General features: G+C 43.8%; 1 non-coding gene across 1 annotated transcript; it reads right to left on the reverse strand.

The window, feature by feature from the left end:
* Positions 1 to 3,185: 3,185 nt before the first annotated feature.
* Positions 3,186 to 3,258, reverse strand: TRNAK-UUU (transfer RNA lysine (anticodon UUU)). The gene has a single exon. It is a non-coding gene; the product is annotated as a tRNA-Lys (tRNA).
* Between the last annotated feature and the right edge of the window lie 8,486 nt (positions 3,259 to 11,744).

The raw sequence follows: 11,744 nt of genomic DNA on the forward strand, positions 1-11,744 counted from the left end.
CCTAACCTCCTTCCTTGCCCCAGGCTCCTATCAGTCAGGAAAGGTAACAAGTAACCCCTACATTGCAGTTAAGGTTCAAGGTTTATTTTTCTTTCTCATGCAAAGCCAACTGCCAGTTGAGATGGCCGTGGAGAGCAGTGTTCTTGGTGTTTCAGCCACCCGAGGGCTTCCGTCAGGCAGTGTCAGCCTCACCATACCTGTTTCCACTGCACAGGGCAGGGCTGTGAGATCTCCCCTCCTAAGGAAATTTGAAGTATTGTTGACTGTGGGCAGAGAACATTTGGTTTTGGCTTCAAAGTGTGATGGGTGGATTGTAGACTAATGGAAAGCCTGTCTGTAAACATGGATTCATGAATACTAGATAAGTCAGAGAACAAGTCCCTGGGAAGCTGTATCATATTAGTAAAGACAGGATTTTCCTGGGGGGCTGGGAAAGAGGGCTGGTCACCGCCAAGGAGACTCTGTGCCCTGGTCCTTAAGATCCATGGAAAAATGGATCCAGGAGGTGCTGGATTGGGCTGGAGAAATGGATCCAGTCCAAGGGGGAAGGAAATGAAAGGTGCTTTGGCAGACTTTGGAGGTTCTTCCCCAATATCTGTGCTTTCCTTCTTTTGTATTAGTAGCCCAGGTATTTTGCTTGGCACAAAACCACATAGGGGAAAACCTACATTTTCCATTTGGGCTTGCCAGTAGGTGTGGCCACATCACTAAATTCTAGTTAGTGCTATGTAAGCCTAAGTACTGTGTTCAAATTCTGAGAAACAGCTCAAGGAAAGAGAGAGCTTCCTCCCTGCACTGCTTTGTTCCTGCTTCTTGTGGCTGAAATTCAGACTCAGGTGTCCAATGTAAATCAGGCACCTAGAGTTACAAGTGAGAAGCCTTATGCTGAGCATGGCAGAGCAACAAAACAGAGGGCGCCTGAGCCCTTGATGTCTTGGGAGCCACTGTACTCGCCCTGGACTGTGCACATTTATATAAGGCAGACATACATCTTTATCTTGTTTAAGGAACTGTTCATTTGGGGGGAAACTCTAGCTGAATGAAATATCAAATCTCATCACAATGGGTGCCATTGAGCCAGAAATCTTGGGGCAATTCAGAAGGTAACAGGCAGAGCCCATGTACACTCTGGAAGCACAGTGCAAAACTCCACGGATGGGGGAGTGGATGGTTGACAGGCTGGAAGAGATTTCTGGGTTCCGAGAGAGGTGGACTCTCGAAGGACTGGCCAGGGTAAGCTGGATGTGGGAGCTGGGTATGGGTAGAGACAGGAGCGTGAGGGAGAGGAGAGCAAAGAGAGGGTGGTTCTCTTCCAAGGTTTGGGATGGGAAGGCAGCATCCTTCCGAGGGAGAAAGGGAGAATCAAACCCCACCAGAGTGGGGTTCTACAAGAAAATCAGAGCAGGTGAGAACTCACCAATAGTTAAGATATCTTGAAAATTCTATCTAAAAGAATCAGTTCACAGTCGGCTGGAACAGTTACTTGCTGAATGAAATGAAGAAGGGATGATGGTGTGAATAGCAGCAAGAGAAGTTTAAGAGAAGCAGTACAGAATAGCAGCTGAGAATGGGGATTATAATCCCAGAATCCATACCTCTATATCTCAGACCAGCGCCTAAATGTAGCGTTCAACAAATATAGACTCGTAATATTACTGCTGCTACTACTACTGTTGCTCTTGTTATGGTTGGGAGTAACTGAGTGTCCACAGGTGGATCTGATGGGTCCACAAGCCGCTGTCTCTTTCTAATCTTCCCTGGCAGTTTTTCCTCCATATTCTCAGATGCAGTTCAAGGTTCCTTCAAATCCTGGGTTAATTTCTGTTCCTCTAGGACATCAGTTGTGATCTCCTTGATCCACAGCAATCCCCTGTTCTGACAGCACGTTATTACCTTGTCATCAGGCAGCTATGATGTGCCATCCTGGATGGATTCTACCTTGTTTTTCGAAACAGCATTTGATGGGCAAACAAGACCCCTCAAAATACCCGAGCCCTGCTTGACTGTGAACTGATTCTTTTAGATAGAATTTTCAAGATATCTTAACTATTGGTGAGTTCTCACCTGCTCTGATTTCCTTGTAGAACCCCACTCTGGTGGGGTTTGAGTCTCCCTTTCTCCCTCATCTTGCAGCGTTTCCTCCCACTTTGAAAATCCCGTCCATACTCCCACAATTTTTTTATGTCTAGTTATCACGTTTTATTAAATAGATGTGTAGTAATCATTCTTCTATTGTTATGCATTCACTTTCCCCTTTGTTTTTCACTATAAGAGCACTGTCAATACCTTTGAAACTATATTTTTAAAATATTCATAATTAGTAGCATTCTTAATGAGACAGTCAGAAAAGGTGTGAAGAATTCTGAGCTTCTGATAGGGAACTTCTCACATGCTCTTTTAAAGTTATCGTCTAAACTTTGTATCATAGGCTTAAATACATATTTGAATATAATTAAATAAACTATATGCACTTCCCAGGTGGCACTAGTGGTAAAGAATCTGCCTGCCAGGGCAGGAAATATAAGAGACTCAGGGTTCGATCCCTGGGTTGGGAAGATCCCCTGGAGGAGAGCATGGCAACCCACTCCAGTATTCTTGCCTGGAGAATCCCATGGACAGAGGAGCCTGGCAGGCTACAGTCCATAGGGTCGTGAAGAGTCAGACATGACTGAAGCTACTAAGCACGCACACAGACAAACAAATTATATAGAGTGTTAATATGTCAGTAAATCTTAAAATAGAGCAAATACTTATTTTATATATAAGTAAACAAAATTTATATAAATGGATATAATTTTTGACATGTAGATATTTGCATTTTAAAAGAAAATTATAATGTAACTTTCAAAAGTAGTCCATTGAAGCTCAATTCCATTCTGGTTCAATATCCACCACCATGGGTTAAAAAAAAATACACATACAAGCTTTGCTTTCTTAGGAATTCTGCACTGTTCTTTTTTCTCCATCAACTTGTACACCCCTGGCAGAAATTTAGTCTTAATATATATTTTTATTCTTGGAAGCGTTTCATTAATCAATTTATCACCTATCACTGCAACAAAATGTGCTTAAAATTGAAATTAAAATGCTTTTCATTGAATACAAGTCTTTAAATTTTAAAATGTTAAATTCAATTATCACTATGGTGATTAGTAGAATACATTTGTGTATTTATTTACTTATGGTGCCTGGACAGGGACTTGAACCCTGGGCCTTCAGATTAAAAGCCTAATGCTATACTAGCTGAGCTACCCAGACAGTAGAATATACTGATCAAAACAACTTAAACATGTCACAGTTTGTGATAAAGACTGATCAGTCCTTAAAAAAGTAAAATACTCTGGGATACACTTCTCTTAATATGAGCGGTGGGACTTTCTTCATTGAATATATTCATGAATGAATATTATTAATTTAAAAAGAGAGGCTTCAGCATCAATGCCATTCACACCATTTGTTATTCTTGGTATCAGCGCTGAGAGCTGTTCAGGGAAACAAACAGATGGACTTGGAAGGGCTTCTGTTGCCTGCAGCGCAATCATTTGGTCTCTCTTCAAGTTATATGCCAAACATTACACAGTGAGTTTTGATAATCTGTGAACTGACATTGGTACTAGGTTCTCCAACTTCTGTGACAATGAAGGACTGAAAACAGTCCTTCGGTAAAAGGAGGTGGTTCTCAGTTATACAATAGACGTGCTGCTGCTGCTGAGTTCCTTCAGTCGTGTCCGACTCTGTGCGACCCCATAGACGGCAGCCCACCAGGCTCCCCCGTCCCTGGGATTCTCCAGGCAAGAACACTGGAGTGGGTTGCCATTTCCTTCTCCAGTGCATGAAAGTGAAAAGTGAAAGTGAGTTGCTTAGTCGTGTCCGAGCCTCAGCGACCCCATGGACTGCAGCCTTCCAGGCTCCTCCGCCCATGGGATTCTCCAGGCAAGAGTACTGGAGTGGAATAGACGTGCTACCTGGCTACCAGACATTCACGTTCTGTGCTGAAGGCGAGCATTTCAAAATGTGCCTCTGCTTAGCGCCCTGAAAGACATTTCTTTCTTTCTTGGAGCAGGAGCAGGGGACTGCATCTCTGTAAGATTCAGAATGGGTGATGCCTTTTCAGCGGGGTCTCTCATCTCCCACCGCTCTCTACCCTCCTTCCGCCTTGGACACTAACTGCATGGACCAATCAGTGGGCTCCCTTCCCCTATGGCTTCCGGTTGCGTTTGTCCAATGGGGAGCCCAGCGTTGGTGGAAGCGAGGAGGAGAAGAGAGAAGATTGGCTGGGTATTTATGCGGCTCATCTGTGGAGTGACTCAGGGCACCTCTGCATTTTCTCCAGAAGGACACAGCTCTTTCACACTTTATACAGCCTGTCTCCATGTTCTAGAAACCTCTCTCCCCTGACCCTACTCAGGACTCCACCAGCCCAAAGGCTTGTAGCTATCTTTACTTCACCTACACCTTTATTAATATTTCCTCCATCAAACAGTCCTCAAATAACCCATAATATTTTGACTGCGCTGTTTCCTGTTGGCATCCCTACTGATAAACTTATTTTTTATATAGTGGAAGAGGACATGTGTGAAGGAAGAAGTGGCAACTGGGACACGAGTTAAGTGGAGGGTCTGGAAACTGGCCCTCTTAGGACTGTCTGTGCCTATGAACCCTTGGAAAAATCTTCATAATCCCCAGGGGCCTGGGCACTTCAATTTGATGATGGCCCATCTGGTACCTGACCATCCCTGTCTGTCCCTTCTGCTGCATAAGGGTAAGGACGCAGTTGGGTGCCAAAGAGGCATTAAAGAAAGCTGGGGTGCTTTCTCTTGAACGTGAATGGATACAGGTGAATCCTATCAGGCTTTTGATGTGCATCCAATGCCTTCCAAGCTCTCCTGCTGCTCAGCCACACCCACCACTGACCTCACTTACAAGAGAAGCAAATGTCCTCCTCTGAGCTGTGGTATGGGGCCGGGTCTGGTTTCACAAAGCTGGGACCTCATAATTGCCTGCTGGAGTCTGGCATCAATCACCCATGACAGGGAGCTTGCCTGGTTTTTCTACCAGCTTCTCTGTAGCACTGATTTAAAAATTCCAGACAACTCATCGAGAGTTCTTTATTGCAGCAGTGGGCAACTGATGTACAATAACATGTAAAAAGATAGGGGTCCCCAGGCAACAACAGCAGCTGCCGTTTGAGTTGAAATTGGAGTTAAAATGTGTGCTGAATCCACCTGCTGGGGGTGGAGCAATGACCTTGCACTTTCCATCCTGGAATGGTCTAGAAGCCCCTGGGGGCTGTTGCTTGCTGCCACTGAGACTTGAGACTGCTGCTATTAAACAGATGGCTGTAGGTGTGTTTGCATTAACTGCTACTATGATTTTTTTTTTTCCTTCATAAGGATATTTCAGATTCTACCATCTATATTTCTATCTAGGTGCCATGGCTCAGTTGATAATTTGAATTCTTGTTTAGCAAATATTCACTCTCTTCCCATCACCGTGTAGGTGGGAAGAGCTTCCTTCACACCCCCTTTGATGTGGGTGTGGCCCACTGCTTTGCTTTGACCAGCTGAACGTCAGTGAAAGTGACTGACCAAAGACATTCAACGTGCTCCCGCAGCTTGTTTTGCTCTTGCTCTTGGGATAAGCTATGAGAAGAACATGCCCAGATGGCAGCTTCATCTCAGCTCATGGAGCAAGCCCCATAGAGCCTGGCCAAGATCAGCCGAGCCATGGTGGCCCCACAGACCTGCGAATGTGGACACACGCGCTTCTGTCAACTGCTGAGCTGGGCTGGCAACTCCTAAGAAAAGACTGCATTTGAAGATTCTGCTCTGCTGAACCCAAGGGAAGCAATGTTCATGTCTCTGCTCAAAACCGGGCTTCATTCATTCTGGCATTTATTTACGAATGCACTTATTTATTCTGCAAATATGTTTTTATCACTCTCGATATTAAGCACTGCACTAGAGAGACTCCTGTGTCTCCATGTGTCTGGGTTGTCCCTCGATCTTCGGGAGAGAAATGAGGTTACACAGGTGCACATCCGTAAAGTGCTTTGAAAAGAAGAAAGAAAGTGAAGCCACTCAGTCGTGTCCAACTCTTTGCAAGTCCATAAACTGTAGCCTACCAGGCTCCTCAGTCCATGGAATTTTCCAGGCAAGAGTACTGGAGTGGGTTGCTATTTCCTTCTCCAGGGGATCTTCCCGACCCAGGGATTGAACCCAGGTCTCCCACATTGCAGGCAGTCACTTTACTATCTGAGCCACCAGGGAAGGCACACTATAAATCCTGCCAGTTTCCCAGTCCTTTTCTCCAGCTTTGCTCAGCTGCATGACCTTCTGAGGCCAGGCTGGAGTGCGGTGAGTGGAATGGAATCCTGCTCCTGCCTGGACAGGCTTAGATGATCCCCCTGCTTTAAAGCAGGGGCTTTGGGGGGAGGAAGAGGGGCGGAAGGTAATGCTCACCATCTCCCCTGCGGGGAACAGGTGTTCTCACCTCTTGCCTGGGTTACTTGGCTCAGCCACTTTGTGCTTAATCTTGTTTGTTTTCAGGTAAAGAAACGAAGACTCAGAGAGAGGTTATAACTCACCCAATCATTGGCAGAGAGCAGGAGCAGTAAGTGTTAATTATTATTATGCCAAGTCTCCATGATTAGAGATGTGGAAAGACCACCTTAAAGATTGAACTCTTGAACATCTGTGCAGAATAGAGTTGCCATAGCAGGCCTGACTGCTCTCTTTTGAAATCCCTGCTTACAGGGTTGGCCCTTGGCTGGTGTATGGGAACTTGGTTGTGGGGAGGGTTTTCAACACTCTGGTTGATAAGAGGAGCCCCCTGTGCCTAAACTGTTTATACAAAACAGTATGGTTTATGGTGAACACCTGCTCTCCTTCTGGGAGTCTGGGGTGTGGGTGCATGCTAGGCAGAGGCTGCCCCAGGCCAGGTCCGCAGTAAAAATCCTGGGCACTGAGCCTCTAATGAGCTTGCCTGGTGGGCAACACGCACACATGTTGTCACATCTTGTTGCTGGAGGAATTAAGGGAGACTTGCGTGACTCCACTGAGAAAGACTCTTGGGAGCTTGCTCCTGGTTTCCTTTGGGCTTCATCGCATGTGCTGTTTCTCTTTGTTGATTTCCTTTGTATTGATTTTCCATAACAAATCACAGCCCTGAGTATGGTTATACCCGGAGTCGTATGAGCGTTTCCCACAGCCCCCGCCCCAAATCAGCAAGCCTGACAATGATCTTGGGGTCCCCTAATGCAACATCCCTTCCGTTTACTTGACTCGAAGCCTTGGCTGTGGACCCCGCACCCCAATTCCAACACCATCCTTGACTTTTAGGATCGTCTTACTCATCCATAGGACTCAGTTGAAGTCTCACCTTGATCATGAGTTGTGAAGGGTTTTCACCTTTCTTGTGACTCCACAGCATTAACGTCCAGAATCATCCATCAGGTTCTGTGTCTTAAACGATGATCTGTTTCCTTCCAAAGAACTGAGTTTTGACTTTTGCGGCACGTGCCAGTGTATCACAGCCCTTAGCCTGGAAGCTGAAATAAAATGGTATAAAGTGAATGTTTTCACATTGGTTTGCCTTGTCTTCCTTGCTCTGCGTTCACTGAAAAGAAGATTTTTGAAGATAGGATCTTAATAGATGCCAAATTATTACTTCAAAATATTTTGACAGCTCATAGACACAGCTATAGCAAATATGTCTGTCAGTTATAGTGTCTATAACTGGAATTAGCCTTAGGACTGTGAATCCTAGTTTTAAATGTGATTAGAATTTTATTCCTTATAGGTTGTTTTAACTTGTTAATCCAGTCATTAAAAACTGTTTGAGTGCCAAGTGCCACTAACTGAATATTGTGGAAATTACAAATGGAAAAGACTCATTCTGTTCTTTGGAAAGATGTGGGTTCCACGGTGGTTTTTGTGGGTATTTTCCATGCCCACCCAGGCTCTGGCCACCCATACCCCTGCCATGCAGTAACCTCAGGGTTGGTCATGCTCACCCTCCTCCCAAGTCATCCATGTGTCTCAGGGAAAATGACCCCATGCCTAGTGTCAGTGGGACTGAACATTCCAAGCTAAGCAGTATAATCCCATCCTCTTTCCCACATGATTGGTTCACCAAAACCATACCTAAGCCAATCAGCATGTAGTAGGCTCAGGGTAGCTCAATCAGGACAGAGTTCAGATCTTCCTTGGATATGTCACCCTCTGGTCGTATATGGAAGAACTGGTGATTTGAATCTCAGAAATGCTGGGCCATTTTGGGAAGCCATACTGAGGAGGAGGAGAAAGGTACCACCATGAAAAACAAAAGATTAAATGGAGAAGAATCTTAAGCTACTCCCGATGTCTGAACCTCTGAATGTATTGCTTATGTGAAGAACATATCATTTTGAATAATTAAGTAAGGGTGAGTTAGTACTTTTAAGGTTTGCATTCAAAATTAATTTAAATGATTTAGCTCCAGAGCATCTGTTCACCTATCCTTTCTCCCATTGTTTATACTCTGATTTTCCTTTGGAAAAATTATCTCTCCTATATTCCAAGACACATATTTGGACTGATACCAGAATCAGATCCATAGGGGTTGCTTGTGCAAGCTTATGCCAAATGGCACACTCTGCCATTTTGGTTTTGATGATTGGATTAGGAATAGGCTCATAACTCAATTTGGGCTAGCAAAAGGATAAAAAAAATTTAAGTCTTGTGTATTAGATACTATGAGATCCCCTTTATTCCACTAGTTTGTGTGAAGATCTGTGTTCTAGACTCCCAGGAGCAATTCTACTGCCTCCTGTTGAGAACCTAGAATGGCCAGAAGATAAGAGTCCAGGGATAAAGGCAACATTACAGAAAGCAGCGGTGAATGAGAGAAACCAAATCGTTTAAGATCCTGGGTTTGACCTGTCATGAGGCATGCTACCTCTGGACCTCTCTCTTATGGGCATCAAACCCAACCCAACCCAGCGAACAACAACAAAACTGTTTATTAACTATGAAACTAGTTTGAGCCGGTTTCTCTAACATCTGCTACACTTACTAAACTTTTCTATGTCATTAGCCATTAGGGAAGTGCTAATGAAAGCCGCAGTGAAATACTACAACACATCTGTTAGAGTGGGCCGTTGTGAAAACTTGACAATACAGTATGTTAATAATATAAGCTTTATACACACACACACACACACACACACACACACACACATATATATATACAGTGTTTGTATGTATATATATAAAAACTTGTGCAGCAACTGGAACTCATGTGCTCCATTTAGAAAAGCAAAATGGTACAGTCATTCTGGAAAGCAGTTTTTTAGATTCTTATAAAATTAAACACACACTTACCAGATGACCCAGCAATGCCATTCATGAGTATTTACCCTAGAGAAAAGGAAACTTATGTTCACACAAAAACCTCTACCCCGATGTTTACAGCAGTTCTCTTCATAATTGCAAAAATATGGAAAGCACCCAAATGCCCTTCAGCGAGCTAATGATTAAATAGCCTGTACATCCACACGATGGAACGCTACTCAGGAATAAAAGGAATGAACTATTGATATACAGAGCAACTTCTTTGAATCTGGAAGGCTTTATATTGAATGGGAAAAAACCAGTCTCAAAAATTACTGTGTATTTCCATTTATATGACTTCCTGGAAAGGGGGAAAAAAACCCAAGATAGAGAACAGTTCAGGGCTGCCAGGAGTTATAAGAGAGGGAGAAATTTTGACTAGAAGGGACTAGCAGGAGGCTGGATTTTTTTTGGTGGGGGGAGATGACAGCACTGTTCTCTATGCTGATTTTCATGAGGATTACACAACACATATGCATACATTAAAATTCATAGACATGTACACTACAGAAGGTCAATTTCACTGTATAATGTTTTAAAAATGACATTTAAAGTCACATAGGCAAATTGATGCCTCTGAAGGCATAACTTGAATTTCCCTTAGAAAAGAGGAAGATTCTCCCACAGGCCCCACGCTCATCTAGATATGGCCTGACTTTCCAGAATCACATCCCAGATCCCTGCAGGAGGATGGTGCTGGAACGCCTTCCCTCAAAGGTGGCATCAAGCTCTGCCTGCCCACAGAAATGTAGGACAGCTAAGATTGTGGCCTGAAGGCTCAGGCTTTTTCCTCCTCCTCCCAGTTCTGACAGGCACATGGAAATAATGTTGGAAATGTAAACTCTGAGTGTGAATGGGAATTTTATTTCCAGAGATGTTTAACTTTTTTTTTTCTTCTTATGGGCTGAAAACTTCATTCATACCTAAATAAATTATCTAGGGGTGTTGATAAGAGGATATGTCTTAGAGGCTTTTCACAAAGCTCTGTATTCAGAAAACCAGCCCTTCTCAGGGCTGAACTTTTTATAGGGAGTTGGGGGTGGGTGGGTAGAAGGGTGGGAGGGTGTATGGCAATCGGAATATGCTGTGTTTTCTTTTCCTTTTTGTGTGTTCACAAAGCTCTCTGATATCAGAAAACCACAAGTTCAAGGTGGGAAAGAAGATAGGTTTCTCTGGAGACAATTGCCTTTCAAAGCACATACAGGAATTCCACTTATTCGGAAGACCTGCTGGCAGCCATCCAGTTTAGTTTGCATTTCCTAAGATAGAAATTGGGAAATAGCAGCAGAGAAATAGGAGACACTTGTTGTCTATCTTTGTCTTCAAAGGTGAGTAGCCAGGGACTCTGTTTAAATGGCTGAGTGGAAACGGACATATGAGATAGAGGGTGGGGAATATTTTAAGGTTTTATACAAATACTATGATTTTTAATTTTCTATGTTTCCCCCCAGATTTTGATAGCAGCTATGTGTGTTAGTAGCAGGCATTGGCTGCAAATGGTAGAGATCCAAAATTAAACTAACCTAGAAGACAAGGGGAGATGGCTCGTTTAAGTGAAAAGTTTGGAGGAGGATTGCAGACTGGTTGGATCTAGGTTTTTTTTTTTTTTTTTTAATCAGTTATTCATTAGTTACAAATAGAACTGGGCCAGAAGAAATCAATCTAATATAAATGTAAAAGGTTTATGTGGCTTATAGGATATCTGGGAAGAGCGGGGAAAAAAAAAAGGATTTGGTGGATCTGAAATCAGGAGTGAAATTCAAAATTCAAATTGCAGAGCTGCTCCAGAACACAAACCAATGTCCCCACTCTTGGGGCCATTGCAGCTAAGCCCAGGCACCAGCCCTGGAACCCCCACATTGATGCCAGCAGGAAATTGTGTGTCCTGGGGGCCGCTTGCCAACAAGGATCAGTGTGGCATCTTCTCCAGGTGACCAGCTTCTGGATAGTATGGCACATTTGGCCACTGAACCAGGCCACCTTCTCGCACCCTGTAGGGTGCAGGAAAGCATGTTTGTGACTTCTTTGGGGAAACATGAGCCCATGAGATGGGACGTTCTCTAAGTATGGGAGGAAATTCAAGGATGTTCCGGGACAAACAGTAACAAAAACGACATCAGCAGCAGCAATAGCTAACACATGTCAGTAGTTTAAGATGTGCCTGGCAGTCTTCAAAGTACTTTACATGTATCAGTTGATTAAATCGTCATAACGTCCCTTTGGAGATGAGTATTCCTCAGATGAAGCATCTGAGATAAAGAGACTTAAGCAATTGACCCGGTTCTATTCCAGGGTGAGTCTCCATCCAGCTTTGCCTGGGATGGTCCCCAAATAAATATCATGAGCACCCCATTTACTCTCAGAAGTGGTCTG

This window comes from Ovis aries, chromosome 13, assembly GCF_016772045.2.
Source record: "Ovis aries strain OAR_USU_Benz2616 breed Rambouillet chromosome 13, ARS-UI_Ramb_v3.0, whole genome shotgun sequence".
In the NCBI taxonomy this organism is placed as follows: Eukaryota; Metazoa; Chordata; class Mammalia; order Artiodactyla; family Bovidae; genus Ovis; species Ovis aries.